This window comes from Adiantum capillus-veneris, unplaced genomic scaffold (genome assembly GCF_014529385.1).
Source record: "Adiantum capillus-veneris isolate H3 unplaced genomic scaffold, ASM1452938v2 Hic_scaffold_326, whole genome shotgun sequence".
Taxonomy (NCBI): domain Eukaryota; kingdom Viridiplantae; phylum Streptophyta; class Polypodiopsida; order Polypodiales; family Pteridaceae; genus Adiantum; species Adiantum capillus-veneris.
The window spans coordinates 105,488-124,598 of record NW_028221437.1 but is presented as its reverse complement, the minus strand read 5'-3'; positions in this window follow the sequence as shown (position 1 = coordinate 124,598).

Below are 19,111 nucleotides of genomic sequence, written 5' to 3'. Positions count from 1 at the left end.
GTCAAAACTATTAGGATTTATGATGTAGCAGGAGCCAATTGTTCACACAATAACCAAATTTGGGGAATTGATAGATGTTCCCGCATGCTCGCGGGATGCAGAGGGAGTTAATTTGTTAATTTTTAGTTACCTATAACAAATATAGAACTTCCCGGATCTGAACGAATCACGCTCCTTCATATACATCAGGTGTCCACTGGTGAAATGGAAAGAGAGACAATTTGAATGCTGTTCCGGCTGTAGTAAACGCAGCAGATAGATAAATTATAGAACCATATCGATTGAATATAATTCCGTCAACTATTTTGTCAAGCTGAAGCTGTCCGCCGGAAGGTCCATATAACGAAGAGAAACCATATAATAGGGGGGAGGAACTCGCTCCACTCATCGACAGGAATTTCGTAGTTGCTTCATTCGATCTCATGTCCCGTTTGGTATATCCAGATAAAAAGCAGGAAGATAAGGCTAAGAATTCCAGGGACACGTAAATAGTTACCAAATCATTTGCACAACTGAGAACCATACCCCCCAAACCTGCAGCTAATTTAAACAATAAAAATTCAGCTAAAGACATTTTTGAACAAAGTATATAATCAACCGACGAAGAAATAGATAATGACGAGCAAATGAAAAAAAAATCTGAAAATATTCCCAAAATCTCTGGCGTGAGAACGTTCATAAGCGGTAAAAAATCCCCACTGCCATAACAAGATAACTGCACTAGCTAAAAGGGTTACCATGGAGATTTTGTAAAGCAAAAATGTGTTTTTTCCTTTACTCAATAAGTCAATTACAACTACTGCGGCTAAGCCTAGAATCAAGATAATTTCTGGTAAAATTGTCAATTTGGCGGAGGTATAAGTTAATTTTGCTAAAAATAAGTTAATATCATTCGTGATAAAAATCGAAGTAATATTTGACGTTGGATTTTTTTTTCTCTTTCCTTCCCCATCTTTTTCTCTTGGGAAGTAATTAAAAAACAAGTTGGATACTTACATATCTACGTACTCATTCGTAGAAACGAAAGCAATGGAATAAAAATTTCTAACTAATGAATTTATTTGGCAGCAATTTTAAAAATTTGCAACAAGTAGCAATTCCTAAATCTCTCAGAGCCCGATATCTAATACGGTGAATTGTACTAAGACAGACCGTATCGAAGATGAACGCCAAACCCTCCGACTACTAGACAATTCAAACTTTCTAGATGCCAGAATTTGATTGAGCGCCTCTACATTAGATTTACATCTCAAGAGACGTATTGTACTTCTATGTTTACCAGCTAACGTACTATCACATGACATCTGCAATAGAAATATCAATCTGCGCAATCTATACTGATTCATCGAGGCACCATAATACAAGGAAAAAACTTGCCAAAGTTGGACATATCCATCAATTATTTTATCATCTGTAGAAGTAACCCAGGCCGATTTACCAATCGGACGTCCAGTGAAGTCACAAAATCTTTGTTTTGCCAAGGTAGTAATTATTATTGAATTTGGAATTTTAGGATAAAACTTTTTTCCACCCAAAATACTGATATACAAATCTGTCACGGTTTCAATACGAACATTTTTTGATACCAGTTGCGCTAGTAGTGTATAACCCGGGGATGAGACGCAGCTAGTGGGTAATAATTTTCTTATCCAGGGTTCATTAGATTTGATCCGATAGTGAAAATGATATTTTAGAAGTATCCAAAGATAGTAAAGCATTTTTTTCACAAAATAGTGAGTTCCCTCGGAGGCTATAAGAAATTTGTTTCTCCATCTTCCGTAATGAATCCACAAACTTCGGCTAAAGGAGTAATCAATACTCGCTTTGTTCCATTTGAATTTATATGCAGAAGCATATATCTCTTTCCGAATGATATTACAACTATCTATAGGGGATAAATAATTGACTCGGAATTTATATACCTGTTTCCAGGGGATCAGTAGAAGTGAATCGATCTCGAAGATGTAGAAATTTCGAACTGGGATGTCAACACTTCCGTCTTGCCCCCCCCCAGGGGAATAAAAAGTTTTTCCGCAAAATATTTTTCTTTTACGAAAAACTATTCTTAGCAGATGCAGAAATGAAACATCTTTAATTTGTCGTCGGAACAATCGAATTGAAGTTTCTAGATGAAGATTATGTGGCAAATCCGCTTCTAAAATATGATTAGATTTTGAAAATCTATCTTCCAGAAATAAAAACATCGAATGAATAGACTGCAACATCTTTGACTTACTACTTGTTTCAGCTCTGATTTTAGGAAAAAGGGCTATGCCTAATATGAGATATGTCATTTTCAAAAGCGGGTGAAGATACAAATCCACGTCTAATCCGTCGGTTAAGTTTCGAACAGACACTGAATCGTAAATTTTCAAAAAATTTAGATTAGGGTCACGTACGCTACCAATTAAACGTTTGACTGCCACCGTACTCCAGGCCCCAAAAACCAAGTTGGCGTCTGCACCATGTGATCGGCGTTTGCCATCTGTCAAATAAAAATTCTCCTCAGACAAAAAAGAAGTGGGTGTAAAAAACAATTCTTGTTAATATAAAACTCCCCGTTCTTATGTAAAGGACCAGATTTAGCAGGAGATCCGTAATTGACTTTCGTCGCGATAACTCCCAAGCATTGGTATGTCTGATGCAAAAATTCCTCAAAAAAAAAAAAAGAAAGAAAGCAATTCCGTCTATAATATCTACAAATCATTTGTAGTCGGAATTTCCTTACAATTCAAGTTACTTGTATTTGTTAGTATCATTTTTACCAAAAGTAAAATTGGTATTACGCAAGATGAGAGGTGAGATTAGTAAGTATCTTTCAATATGGGGCATACTTACTAATCTGGCTAGGAAAACATCTGTTGAAATTCAATTTAGGAAGGATTTTTTTTTTTTTTTTGTTTGACAAATTGTCAAACAGATTCCTTGCCTAAAACAGGCGCACTTATTAATAATTAAATAGGAATATATTTGCAAATTCCCAAATCCAATTTTAGTTACGGAAAGGAAAGAGAGAGAGAGAATTTGTTTCTAGATTAATTTTTCAATTCGACGGGATTAATTATCTTCCACTTTTGCCTTCCCCGTTCCACCCTTCCACTGCATTCCGAAAAATCTTCCCAAGGAAGTTTCCATTTAAATAGGTTTTGAGGAAAAACCAATAATTTGTCCTAAATATTCTGCTTCTCGACGGGATAACGAATACCACATAAAGGTATAGTACAGGAAAAAGAGAGGGATAATACAAAAACATCTGAAAATATCTGCAAACTAAATCCGTTAGATTCTCCCCAATTATCAGAGCGTTTCAAATTTTAACTCTTATTTCGGAAATTTGTCTTTACTGCGTTCAAGTAATTTTAAAAGTTGCCCGTCTGAAAATATTGCAAACAGTTTCTGTTAATTTGACGCCGCTTCCGCACAAGGTAGTGATAGCCAAAATATCTAGCTGGGTTTCCTCCCTCCGAGGGTTATAAAACTCAACCTCTTTAATTACTTTCCCTTCTTGCCGGGATTGGGATTCAATTGCAACTATTCGGTAAGTCGTTTATCAAGATAGGTGCATTGGCATGAACCCCCCGCAAAACCGCACATGAAAGTTTAAGTTCGCGCGGCTTGAATTGTAACTCGGATTGAGTGGATTACTATCTTTACCCCAGGAAAGGGAAAAGAAAACAATTGGGATCCAAAAAACTTATCACTTGTAACATCCGACGTGGAAGATATTTTTTTTTTGTTTCAAACAAAAAAGGTGGTAGCCTGATAGGAGTTTACTGCTGTATTTTGTAAGGATAACCATAGATACCGCTTCTCCCAAGATGTATGTACAAATACACCGGAATAAATGTGTATGCCTCAAGTTTCATTGAGTAATTAGTCTTAATAAATGTCGAAGTAGAAACGTTTCGTCCTTCAGAAAGAACCGGCGGTTACTGAATTCCGCAAAAGCAATTCTGGTACTCGAGTCACCCGTTGCTTCCTACCACATTGCTTCGGGCGTAATTTCACCATAAGATCTAATCTAAGGACCGACAATTTCTCATTGTTAAATACCTCCCGATTAGGCATCATCAATTTATGATGCCACCCGTTCAGTGCATTCTCAAAATGGGATTGAGTTAAATGGACTAAAACTTATCTCGAGTAATTAGCGGACTAGTTCCTCGAACTAAGCTAAGGACTCAATCGATCTTCTTTCTTTAGCCGCATACATTACATCAACTGTAATTTTCAAAATATTGTTTTGTCTTGCAAAAACCTCGGTATTTTTTTTACTTTTCCCCTCACAAAACAGGGATTCTCTTTGGTTCCGACTCAGCTTCGGGGGTCCAATCAATAGATTTTCCACCTGTAGATAGGGACTTGGTGCTTATCCCCTTGGTGTCGTGTCCTCCAAACACGTCTGATGAGTGATCTTCCATACCCAGATTGAATGAATTGTATATTAGATCTGATATTTGATTCGTTCCCTCGTAACCCATAAAGGGTCGATATCCTGAAGGAAAATTCTGAATATGAACTGGTGAAGAAATAACCCCACACGGGATGTCAATACGTTTGCCGATATGACGCTCCATTTGAGTTCCAAATATAGCAGAGGGCTCAATACGAGCTATCGTATCCCCAACTTCAGTATGATCTTCTGTAATTATTACTTCATCACACAAACCCTGAACCTGCTCATTAAACCGTCCCGCGTCATGCTTGCAATACGTGCCTGAACAACTTACACGAATTCCCATCTCTCCGGAGAGTATCTTGGTAATCGAGGCGGCGTGAGTTGCATCGCCGGAAACCACTGCTTCTTTTCCAGCTAAATTTTGGCAATCGATAGATTTGGAAAACCAAGCTGCTTGAGAAACAAATTTAGTTTGATTTTCAACATATTGATCGTAATGAAGTTTCTTTCCCAGTAATACAGTAGCCCAGAAATTCATAAGTTTTTCCACCTGCATTACGAAGTCGGCTGTATTTGAAATACCTATCGGAGTTGTTGATATATAAGGCATTCCATATTCTTTCTCCAAGAAACTTGCTGCCATCAAACCTATCTCCCGGTAAGGGACTATATTAAACCAAGCTCTTGGCAAATCCTTGAGATTATTAAGAAACTCTCCTTCTGGGATTATTTGATTAATTGAAACCCCCGATTCTCCAGGTAGACGTTTCAACTCGCGACAGTCATGTTGATTGTGAAAACCTAGGGTGAGAATTCCTATAATATTGGCTGAAGGAAACATCTGTCAGGGACCGGTTAAAAATACCTTCCTTGCGGGCCCTATCTAAAATAATATCGAACTATTTGTTCCAAAGTTTTTATCCGAAGCTTGAAGCTCGTTAACTCGGTAGTGATTGACATCGGCGAGAATTACGTCGGACTCAGAATACAGGGAAGCTCTATCCACAAAATTTTGTAAATCTTCTTGTAGGATACTAGAGGTACACGTAGGTGTCAATACAATTAAGTCAGGGCGTTATTCCTCACCTTTTCGGCTTATATTACTTACAACCTTATCCCGGGATCCACGTGCTAACACGTGCGATCCACTACACTAGCAGTTACTGGGGTAAAATCTTTCTTTCCCTTTCCGGCATGGAACGCATTACGTTAAAGTAATCATCTCCTAAAGGGGCATGCATTATAGCATGTTTTTCTGAAGGAACTGGCTACCCGTAGGGTACCGATGTGAGGCGGTCCCGCGTACATCCGATGAGCTAATTTCATAGTTTACTTTCACTATTTCGTTGCTTCGTATCCCAAAAAAATCTATTGCTACATGTGGCTTATCATCATAATATGAACTGGAAGATTAATCAAAGGAGTTACTTTTCATTTCGTTACTTCTCGGTACGTGGAAGCGCAATTCAACACCCTCTTCTTCTTCTCAAAACTGGGACGGAAGGATTCGAACCTCCGAGTGACGGGACCAAAACCCGCTGCCTTACCGCTTGGCCACGCCCCACAAATGATTATTGCAACCAATATCTCACACATCGGCTTTACTGTCAACCGCTTCCCCCAACTTAACGACTCAACCTCCTAGGAAAAAGCAACTGAATAGGTGAATTGAATTTGATAGGAATTGCCGGTATTTGGCGAAAGAAAACTAATTGGAAGCCTATTTAGGAGAGATTTGGTTTAACTAAGAATTGAATCTCCTGATACTTACCTCATTCAGATGCAGAAATCTATGATAATACGTAATCCTATTTATGTACGTGAACAAAAAAATCTAGATGTCCGACAAGTTGCCCAATCAAACAATAAAGTATAAAAACATAGACATGTTAATAGAAAATCACATGTTCCATAACTGGAGAGTAGACATGACAGTCTCGTACAGTATTTATCTAGAAAATTCTCTTCACTTTGGCGATGCCCTTTTGGCCAAGTTACCCGAAGCTTATGCCATTTTCGATCCAATTGTAGACGTAATGCCGGTAATCCCGGTGTTCTTTCTCCTCCTAGCTTTTGTTTGGCAAGCCGCAGTTAGTTTTCGATAATACCCAAAAGATCGGTTGAATCCAGATTCTGTTGATTCTCAACACTTCTCCAATAGCTCTCACAAACGGGGTATAGGTTGGAAAGAAGAAAGTGTGGGGAAGAGGGGTTTGGATTTCACATAGAAGATTAATGCATATAGAGATGCATGAAAAGAAAGAAAATGTAGATTTTGAGCGAGTAAAAATTTTTCTTTCCTTTTATTTTATCACCTTTAGTTGTAGACATGGAGTTACATCATGCTTACCCTCAAACTATTTGTCTATGCAGTGGTCATATTTTTTGTCTCGCTTTTTGTATTTGGATTTTTATCAAATGATCCCGGACGAAACCCCGGTCGTAAAGATTGAAGGAGAAGTAGTGTTTCACTTCATTTTTATCGATGGCAAAAATTAGATACTACATCAATTTAGCCAATTGAGTAATAAGGGAGAGAGAGGGATTCGAACCCTCGGTACATAAAAATTGTACAACGGATTAGCAATCCGACACTTTAAACCCCTCGGCCATCTCTCCTAAATACTTAGGGTGCCTGCGGCCTCACTCAATTTTAACACTAATTTAGTGTGTAAGTCTATAATAACAAAGTATTAATGTAGGAATATAAACTTAATTAAACATCGGAGTCAAATTTTGTACAATCTTTGAAAGAAGAGAAGAAAAAAAACTTTTCTTTCACAACAAAGTTGTGAAAAGATGTCGGACCCCCCTCTTGCTTATCTATTTACGGATGCAACGTAAAAGTGGTAATAAAAAGTAGATTTTTGAGAATATCTTCCCAAATAGGGATTTTTGCTGGAAATCAATGTTTCCCATCCCAACCGGATTTGAGTTGTCTAAGCCACTTCTCCTTTTTCCAAATCAAATTGAATTGAATAGCAATAATTATTGCTAAATATTTTACCTGAGATACGGGTAGACTTTGGGAGTGGTTGAATAGCTACCTTGTCACATGGAGTTGATATCATACTTTTTTTTTTTCTTTCTCTGTTCCCCTTCTTCACTCAGTAAGGATAGATAAATAAAGGATAAATAAATAGATTTGATTGATTACCAGCCTCGCTTCAGTTTGTAGGAACTTACATTCAGCGATCGTCGCTAAATACGTACTATCTGATGCTGATTTTGACAAATAGTTTCACATCAATTGATTGAAACGAGAGCTATTTATATATACCATACCATTTCAAAACAGGCAGAGAATCTTTTCGACACTTAACTTAAATATATTTGTCAAAATAGATAGATAAGATAGAGAAAAAATATCTATCTATTAAATTAAGGAGAAGTAATGAATCTAGAAATAATCACACAACTCGTCGTACTCACACTTGTAGCTGCATCGGGACCGTTAGTAATTGCACTATTGGCTATCCGTAAAGGTAATTTATGAGATTGTTCCGCAATTAATTTTGTATTTTACAGGGATTCATTCAATTCATAAGAAATGGGAAAGGGGGGGGGGGGGAGGGGGCTCCCTCTATACCAATGCAGATATGTTGATTTGTGCAAGTCTCAACAAACATTGTGCAATTAATCTCTCTATTTACATCTATCTATTTATATATTACAATAAGTTTGTATCGTAGCGGGTATAGTTTAGTGGTAAAAGTGTGACTCGTCTCGCAGTGATTTTGATAGTTGAGGGATCGTATCTCGGCTAAATTAACTGAAAGAAAAAACTTTATCTTCGCAGAAAATATGTGTTTTTCTTATTATTTCTCCAAAATTAGAGGTAGATTAATCAATCTCGTCACTCATTCATTTCAAGAACTAGGGAAGATAGTGACGAAGCAGAATTGTTTTGGTACCCCAAGAAATACTTGGTTTAATTTCTACTTCCGGGGAGATAAATAAAGAAAAAAATCTATGGGTAGACGTCTAAGATAGCTGACTCATCGTCACTAACCTCAGAGAATAAATCTGGGAAAGAAAGTTGGAATAAATAAATCCGGGTTTGTCAAGATTATTGAACATCTATTTGGTTGAACGGGATCCCTCGTTTCAACAACTCGGTGAGATATATTTCCCTAAGGGTTTTTTCCTGAAAAAAAAAAAAAATAAAGAACGAAATAAAAGAAAAAATCAGTAACACAATCTTTTTTTTTTTCCAAAGGATCATCTGAGAAGTAGTAGTAAGTATACCCCCTGGTCTGCACATACGACCGGGACGGGATGCATCCGAAACCGACGTAGGTGCTATGCTAGAAATGTATTTGGCGCCTTAAAAGGCATCTAGTTTTATTCCTTTAGCGATGGGATAAAAGAGAAAGAGTTCTTATAAAAAACGTGGAGTCTGGGAAGGTCGTGTCTTCCTCAAGATTGGGGTAGCCAATCCAAGTTACTTGTCCTCGTCAAGTGAAATGACGGAAGGGGGCAGCTACCTTCCGTTTTTCGCAGCGTAGGCTCGTACGATCAATTAAACGTTTTAGGCAAATCCATGCTAATCTTGAACCAGATTTTTCCCATGAAGGAGCCGAATGGACCGAAACGTCCAAGTTCGGTTTTGAATTAGCGGCAACACAACTATTTGTTAGTGTCGACTATAACCTTTAGCCTTCCAAGCTACTGATGCGGGTTCGATTCCCGCTACCCGCTGCTAATTATGCCACAACACCACTTCTCCTATTTACTAGTGCATCCCATCCCCGGTTCATTCGAGCCAAACCTTATATTCCACCTGACAACTGAATCTTGAGCAAACAGAAGTTAAGCCCCTTCCCGACTGGGCGTACCCTATACGTGAATGTGTCAAACCAACATTGAAAATCGGAAAGGGGGAACGAAAGAAGGGGGGGGGGGATACGTCCATCGTCTAATGGATAGGGCAGAGGTCTTCTAAACCTTGGTATAGGTTCAAATCCTATTGGACGTAATTTCGTGATAATAACCCTAATGCAGGAGGGAGTGTTCGGCTGATGTGTCGAACTGATTCTGTGCTATGCTATGTGGGGCTTAATCAGTCATACTCATCTCTCTTGCAGTAAAAAAAGTTCCGTTGATTCCTTAATTGCTTCTTTCAAAAGGGCTTCCGCTTGTTCCGTAAACACCTTTGTAGAACGAATAATTTCCCCAAAACTAGGTTTACTCGTTGCTACATATTCCCGTAGCTGAACCAGGAACCGTTTTACTTGTTCAACATCTAAAACATCTAAATATCCGTTAACTCCGGTGTAAATGGTAGCTACTTGTTCTTCCACCGCTAATGGGGCTGACTGAGATTGTTTGAGAAGCTCGCGCAAGCGTTGTCCTCTAGCTAATTGATTTTGAGTAGTTTTATCGAGATCGGAAGCAAATTGCGCGAAAGCCTCCAATTCTGCAGATTGTGCCAATTCCAATTTCAATTTACCGGCTACTTGTTTCATTGCTTTAATTTGAGCTGCAGAGCCTACCCTAGATACAGAGATACCCACATTAATTGCCGGTCGAATCCCGGCGTTAAATAAATCTGCTGATAGAAATGTTTATCCATCGGTAATAGAAATAACATTGGTAGGAATGTAAGCCGAGACATCTCCTGCCTGTGTCTCAACGATGGGTAAAGCTGTCATACTGCCCTCCCCTAATTGGGTACTCAATTTAGCGGCCCTCTCCAAGAGGCGGGAATGTAAGTGAAAAACATCTCCCGGATACGCTTCTCGCCCGGGCGGGCGTTTCAATAATAAAGACATCTGTCGATAAGCTTGAGCTTGTTTAGAGAGATCGTCGTAGATAATCAAAGTATGCTGTTTGCGATACATGAAGTATTCGGCTAGAGCTGCCCCTGTGTAAGGCGCGAGGTATTGCAAAGTGGCTGGAGAGTTTGCAGTTTCCGAGACTACGATGGTGTATTCCAGGGCGCCACGTTCCCGAAAGGTGTCAACTACTTGAGCACAGATGAAGCCTTTTGGCCAATAGCTACATAAACACATATGACATTTTGACCTTTCTGATTTGGAATCGTATCTGTAGCTACTGCCGTTTTGCCAGTCTGTCTATCCCCAATAATTAACTCTCGCTGGCCACGACCGATGGGAATCATAGAATCAATAGCAATCAGACCTGTTTGTAGGGGTTCGTACACGGAGCGTCTTGAAATAATCCCCGAGCGGAAGATTCTATCGATCTGAACTCAGAAGCTGGGATTTGTCCTTTTCCATCGATAGGTTGCGCCAATGCATTTACAACGCGGCCTAAAAACGAGTCACTGACTGGTATTTGAGCAATCTTACCCGTTGCCCGTACTGAACCCCCTTCTCGTATAGTTAGACCATCACCCGTCAGCACAGCCCCAACATTATCAGATTCCGGATTCGAAGCAATGCCAACTGTACCGTCTTCGGATTCCACCAATTCGCCAGCCATTACTTCATCAAGTCCGTGAATACGGGCGATTCCGTCTCCCACTTGAAGCACAGTACCGATGTTAACAACTTTCATTTCCGGAACATACCCTTTGATTTGCTTGCGAATGATGCTGCCAATCTCGTCAGGTTGAATGTTTATTACCATTTTTGCCAAAAAGTATTACTGCGAAAAGGAGAGGTAAAAATGAAACCTTTTTCATGATAAGATGGAGGCTGAAAGCTGTGATTACGTGGATTTGTTAGCCATGGCTCTGAGCAAGCCGATGTGGTAATCAATCATTCGTAGCTGAAATTCATTAGTTAGACGACCGTTCAAGCTTTCGAAAGCCCTTTCGGAGGCTAGTCGAGAAACTTGCTGTCGAACCTGCTCAATTGCTCGTTGCTTCTCAAAACGAATTGCATAATTTTTACTCTCTTCAAGTTCCCTTAAATCATTGTCAGCTGCATCAACGAGATCTCGCCGTTCCCTATCCATTTTCGTAAGTCCAATAATGCGAATCTCGTCCGCTTTCATTTCCGCTTGTTGCAATCGAAGACGAGCTCTCTGAAGTTTTTCAGTCGCTTCTTTGTGGCGCTCTTCCGCATCTTGAATCGTGTTCAAAATTGTCCTTTCACGATTTTCTAATAAATTGATCAATGAAAGTAGATTATAAATCTTCAATTCTCAAAGATTCACGATCTCTTCCCAAACCGAACATGGATCTTTCAATCCATTCGGCTTTCGTGCCCGCTTATCATGACGAGTTAAGTTAGGAAATCTAAAAGGTGATCATCCTACCCGGGCCTGCTTCCGCCTTTCCGTCTCGACTATCAGGATTCACACCAAATGAGTTCGGATAGAATAACTGAGATTTCTTCGAGAAGTTGTAAATTGGTAGCTCTCCAAAATTTATTTAATTTCTTTTTTGGAAGCCGTTTCCTCTAAGTATTTTTTGTTTCATATGGGTTGTCTCTTCGGCAAATTAAGCAAGATTGGAATAAATCAACTCCCATATCCACCTATAATGTCTCCGATAAGGGAAAAGGATAAGTTGAAGCATTCCCGATACGGGCGTTATGTAACGAGATTAATTGTGCATTCTCTCCCGCGACTTGAGTTACGCGACAGGGAAAAGAAAACCCGGATTTGCCAAGACTTCAAGACATTCCACTTTAACCATATTAACGAATTTCTGGAAATTGATCAGTGAGAATTGCGGTTTCACCGATTGTGCGGAATGCTCTGGTTCCTGCATAACATTCACTTGCAGGTAATTCGTTGGAGTTTTGCACCTCCTCTAATATAAATTATCAATTCAGGTGCAACTGGGGAAATCAGTTCTTTTACTTAGATAGACGACTCGCACACACCCCCTTTCCGTAATAAAATAATATACCTAGTACCAGGATTAAGTTAATTAGGTTTATCTCAAATATATTAGTATTTAGCCCAATAGTTCCAGCGAGGGTCCAATAACTCGAGGGAGCGATGATCTCACTTAGACTTCTCGTATTCTTTTCCCTCCTCGAAGGTTTTACGTTTTGGGCAATTTCTGATCCAGCCTAGCAAGAATTGACACATTAATTATTAATTGGGGAGCGAAGGGAGACAATCACGGAAGAAGCGGGATTTTCTTTTCAAATCATACATTTTGGAAATGACTCGTGGTCTGTCTAACAAAATTTACTGAAAATTTTTTATTTGGTAGGAGGCGGGAGATAAAAAGGCGAGTCAAAAGCTTGGTCAAATAAATGAAGAGACAATTTGCCCCCCCCCCGAGGGAGGGCAGACAATATATCCAATTGATTTTTTTTTTATAATTATTTCTTATTCGTCGAGATGGTTTAGACAGGCGGATTTGCAAATGACGGGGCTGGAGCTACAACTGATCCATAAATTGTCAAAGCTTCCATGAAAGCCGAACTTAACAATAAAGTGCCTCGTATTTTACCTTCTGCTTCTGGCTGTCTTGCTATACCCTCGACCGCCTGACCCGCGGCAGTGCCTTGACCAACACCGGGTCCGATTGAAGCAAGGCCTACAGCTAACCCAGCGGCGATGACGGAAGCGGCAGAAATCAATGGATTCATATTAGTCTCCTCCTATTTAATCTAGGAACTTTAGTCGATTTTGCTTATTCCGTCGAATATGAAGAAAATTGAATTTGGTAAAGGTTAAAAAAAAAAAATTAGTAAATTAATTCCACGTAAATATAGTTGGGACCAATAATGTACTCCAGTTTCCGCATATTTAGTCTATGTTAACTGGAAGCAACGGTTTAGGAAAGAAATATCTACTTCACTTCTACCTAGACGTCGATCGGGAACATTTCTCGACTAATTTGACTTTTAAATTTAGGTAAAAGCTGGAAAAAATATTTTTGGATATTCGTATTAATAACAATCACTTGTCAAAGCACGTCTCCCCTATACCCAACGACAGTAAAATGGAATAGCTTTACCTGATAAAATATATCATGGGATAAACACAATTAGGATTTAGCATTAACGGCTTGAACGAGAAATGGAAAAACAATGTATATTTCCCCCCCCCCCCCCCCGCGCGCCCTCAAAATTCTCGCAAAACATTTGCGACCGGCACCGAAACTCATTACCTCTTTTTTATTTACTTATTTATTCATTGAATACTTAAAACAATTTGATTTAATCTGTATGTAGGCGGTGGATATGTGTGAGGGAGAGAACCATCCCTTTTTTTTTGGGGGATACTAAAAGTGACGAAAGAGAAGAAGGGAAAAACGCGGGTATAATTTTTATAATGTAGTTTTATGATACCACATAAACGGCTTTTTTCTCGCTATAGTGACCCGCCAGATTGTAATTGTACCCAAAAGGAAAAGAGATTTCCCGCAACTAAATTAGAGTTACGTTTCCTCATCCCACTAATGATGACCTTCCATAGATTCCCCGATATAAGCTGCAGCTAAAGTGGCAAAGATTAAAGCTTGGATACCACTTGTAAACAATCCCAAAAGCATCGTAGGTACAGGGACAATTAGGGGTACTAGGGAGACGGGAACAGCTACTACCAACTCGTCAGCCAAAATGTTTCCAAACAATCGGAAACTAAGCGATAGGGGTTTGGTGGAGTCTTCCAAAATATTGATAGGTAGGAGTATCGGAGTTGGCTGTATGTATTTGCCGGAATAGCTAAACCCTCTCTTGTACAAACCCGCGTAAAAATGTGCTACTGATGTAAGCAAGGCTAATGCGACGGTGGTGTTAATATCGTTCGTAGGTGCAGCCAACTCCCCATGAGGTAACTGAATGACTCGCCAGGGTAGCAAAGCACCTGACCAGTTAGAAGCAAAAATAAATGGAAACATTGTTCCAATAAATGGGACCCAGGGTCGATATCCCTCTTCCCCCATCTGGGTCCTGGTTGAATCTCGAATAGATTCAAGAACATACTCGATAAAATTTTGTGTACCAGTTGGTATCGATTGCAAATTGCCGGTAGTTGTAGCGGGTAAAGCTACCAATATGGCGACGACAACCCAAGAAGTTATAAGAACCTGTGCATGAACTTGAAAGTTTCCTATTTGCCAATAGAGATGTTAACCTACTTCTACACTTGATACTTGATGCGGATTATCAATTTCATTAATTTGCAATTGTTCAATTTGCATAATACCCCCCCCCCTCACAATGAGGAGCAAAATTATCTAAACTATTTTTCATTACATAAATGTTCTGAGTAGGAAGAGGCAAGTTCCTTTTCCATCAAACTATACGATTTATCAAATCAATCCATTTTCCCAAATAATAATAATGCCTTTGGGTATTTCGTTGCAAATCAACAAGGTCGGTGTATAGTTAACCGCCTTTCGGCCCATTAAGTTACCTTTATGTTTGAACGACCCTCGCTAATAGCTAATGCAGGTTTATCCAATATCCATCGGATCGAGGATCTAGCATCATCATTACCAGGAATTGGAACATCTACAAGATCTGGGTCACAATCTGTATCAACGATACAGATTGTGGGAATACCCGGAATACTGCATTCTTTGAGGGCAATAGATTATTCGTGTTGATCGGTAATTATCGCAATATCGGGTGAATCTGACATATATTGAATTCCACCTAGACACTTTTTTAATCTAACCAATTATCCCTTCAAAATCGCGGCCTCCCGTTTCGGAAGTCGGTCGAATTCTCCCAAATCGCCCCCAGTTTGTAAGTGTTGAAACCTGCGGAGACGTGTCTCTGTAGTGACCCAATTCGTTAACGTACCAGCTAACCATTTCTCGTTTACATAATGGCATTGAGATTTCAATGCAGCTGATACTATTAAATCAGTTACTTGATTCTTCGTACCCACCATCGGGAACTCCTTTCCCTCTACTGCTGCATCAAATACCGAGTCACAAGCTTCAGATAGGAGACGAGCGGTCTGAGTTAAGTCGAGAATATGAACACCCTTACGTTCTGTAAATATATAAGGAGACATCTTTGGATTCCATCTCTGGGTTTGATGTCCAAAGTGAATTCCTGCTGCCATCATTCCTTCCAAGTCGATAGTCCGATTTTTCTGTTGCATCTTCCCCTCTTTTATGAAAACGGATGTGAATTTGTCTCATTTTAACTAAATTTGGTAAATTGTTACAATCCAGTGAATCATTTCGCGGTTTGAAATGCGCGAAGAAATTGTCTGCCACTTTTTACCACATATCAAGATGAAGACGAGTGAAAGATCTATTCAATTCTTTACGAATGAAAAAACTGGGATTGAAATCCCGTTTTTTATGGTAACCACTTAGACTACTTCCAGTCTCCCATTTTGTCAACTTCTTACTACCCCCACTTGCCAAACGAGATTCTTTCTCTTTATTTATATTTAATTGACAATAGATTTCTGGACTACCTGTTCCGACGGGAACGGAGTCGCCAATAACAACATTTTCTTTCAACCCCTTCAGCCAATCAATTCGGCCGCGAAGGGCAGCTTTAGCCAATACTCGAGTGGTTTCTTGAAAACTTGCTTCCGCCAAAAAACTAGTAGTACTAAGAGAAGCCCTCGTCATACCCAATACAATAGGCTCGTAAAAAATTGATTTCTTTAAAACACGATTTATACGTTCCGCCTGTGATAACTCAACAAGCTCCCCAGGAAGGAATACATTAGTTACCCCATCTTCAGACGCTACGACCCTAGATGTCAATTGGCAGACAATAATTTCTAGATGCTTGTCGCATATCCGTACTCCTTGAGACTCATAAACTTTTCGAATTTGATCAATTAGAATCAATTGGCAATGCTCCATACTTCTTCCAGCACCTAGCAAGTGACTCCAGGGATTCCCAATTAATTTAGTAATATTTTGACACCATTTCTCAAAAAGATCTCCAATTCCTGCTGAAATAGAAGCAATGGAACGGGACTCCAGGAGTTGCTCAACCTTTGGGAGACCTTGAGTAATGTCTCCAGATTTCAATCTGTCATACGGCAATGTTATTAACGTATCTCCTTCCTCAAGGATATCCCCGAACTCTTATGGGGATTTGCTCCCCGGGTTGCCAAAAAGGTTTTACCCGTTCTCACTAATGAATAATCTTGGTGAATGGCCATGACCTGGCCAGATTGGAAACATGTCCGATCTCGATGTAGATATCGACTTTCACTGATCGGTAGTCCTAGACTAATTAACATGATTTCTCGACTAAACACTCTTGTCGGTAAATAAGAAGGTTTGTCCAAGAAACCCTTTTTAACATAAAAATTTATGGGGCATTTCAGTAGTAATTTACTTTCATCAATCAGATAGAAATCTTGATGTTCCGACTTATCTATCGAATAATCAACGAAACCTTTTCTGGTAGAAAGGTTTTTGCCGCCGAGTGATAGATGATGGGGAATCGATGAACAAGAAATAGGGGACAAAGTCCCCACTAGACCTACCTCCTCAGCTTTCCTCTGGCCGAGATTGGAACTTGCTCTTCTAGCTTTAATCCATCCCTCTTCAACATTTGGATTTGCATAATTTTCTGAAATACATTTAGAACTCAGTGAGATCTTTTTTTTATTCTCGCCGATGCAGAAGAAACCATCTTCTGACCCGTAGAAGTATTTCCCAATTTCTCCTCCGCAACCACCATCCCTCGTATCAGTAACTGAATTATTACGGGACAAATTAAATGGCGACAAGATCAGGAATGATGTGGCTGGTTCCAAAGTCAAATGAATGATACCCTGACAGTTGACAGCTGATTTACAACAACTGTTAGCCAGATCAAGTTGAGGAGGAGATGGTTTGCCAAGAGGCGTTGATGTTCGAAAGATTTCATCAACCCTGACTCCTCTTTGTGTAGGGGGAGATACCATCGGATTTACTTGAAGAAAAGTTTTGAACAAATAACTTATTTTCACACTGATAAGAGAGAAATAGTTTCTTTTTCTAGGAAGGGTTTCGTGCAAATATTTCTGCCATTCAATTATCAAACAAAGCCGAACTAATTGAGTAGGCACATCGTTAATTACTTCAATTTTTTCCCCATTTTTGCAACAAATGAACGAAAGGGTCTTGGCTTTTGCGCGTCTCTGTGTTTTTGGTTTGTCAAATCGAGATGCTACTTGTGCCAGAGAATCGCTGGATAAGTTATACTCGCTAACTGGTGTCATCGGACAAAGGTTTTTCCTTTCTGCGAAATGTAAATGGTTGTAGGTAAATCCAATTTTTGACTTCAATGTCATCCGAAATCCTATTACCCGGCGCTAGTAATGTATTACCCCGTTTGGATATATTAATTTGCTTCTCTGGATTATAAATATATCCAGGGAGAATTCTTATTGTAGTAGCATCTCTTGATCTCTTTCTCATCCGAATCAATCCACCTGATTTGGTAATAATATTGTTAGTGATTTGCGCACCTTTTTTAACAATAGCATTATTTGTCACCAAAATAGACGACGAGGGTTCGTGCGTAAGATAAACCTCTTCTGGAATCGGGAAGAAATTTCCTTTTCTAACTACCCTGCACCAAGGACGAGAACTTTTATTCCCTGTCCCACCATCTAACTGGAGTCTCTTCGGATTGACCGGTTTAATTTCTACAGTGCCATACTTTATGATCCCTGAAACGATGGTTTGATACTCGAAGTTTTCATAGGTGGCAAAAATGTGATCCTGATCCGAACCATTGTTAACCATTGTTTAATTGAACTTGACTTACAAAATCTAATTTTTTGATTTTTTTTGGCATCGTTCCATCAGCAAAGAAACCGAGTTTTCTAGCTCGGCCCGCTCCAACCAGACATTTGAAAGGATGTAATTGGATCTCGGACGTTTTGACCAATTTGAAAAATATTTTGAATCGGTTCCAAATTCTTGAATCCCTTTTCGACGATCTACGCAGTTACTAGCACTGGCTTGTGCTTCAAAATTTCCCTCCGAGTGACTGCGTATCCTTTTGATAGGGTGGGGTTTTATCCTAACTCTATCTTGATCTTTATGAAAAAAAGAGTTCCCATCAAATTTGGATGGAGATCCCGAAAGAATCCATATATGGCTCGCCTCTCGTACGAGACGAGCGATATTGCAGATGGAATCACGGACATGCCAAACAAATTTACTCCAGTGAATTTCTCCCCTCGAGTTTGGATAAATAGGTTTTCTAATACATTCTTTGGGAGGAAACTCCTTGGCTCGTACTTCCGCGATAACTTGTTGCGACTCAACATATTGACCAGTTCGAATCATAAGCAGACTCTGGGCTGGAATAAGAGAATTTTGTGTACCGACGGAATTGCCAATAAAGAGGGGTAAATCGTTTCGGCACATCCAAGCAGGATGCCCGTGCCTCGTACGCGTCGGATGAAGTAATCTTTCGTCAAATTTAATAAGTCCATTGAATGGAATTCGTACGTACTCCGCAATATCCCCTGTAAATACCCCACCTGTATGAAAAGTCCTCGATGTCAATTGAGTTCCCGGTTCTCCAATTGATTGACCCGCAATGATACCAACGGCTTCACCCAATTCTACTAAATTGCAATGGGCAAGGCTCCAACCGTAGCAGAACTGACAAATCCGGAAAATGCTTTTGCATGTCAAAGGAGATCTCACATGTATTGGCTGCGAGGACGCCATCAAGTTACTAGCCAATCCGTCGCTAATATCTTGGTTACGGGTGGCAATACATCTAACATCCCAGTAAACATGATCCGCCAACACACGTCCCAACCAATCCCTGATGCCGGCATCGTGCCAAGAAATCCTCGTCTTCGTTCGCCAGTATTTGAAGTCAAAAAAGCGAGAACTTT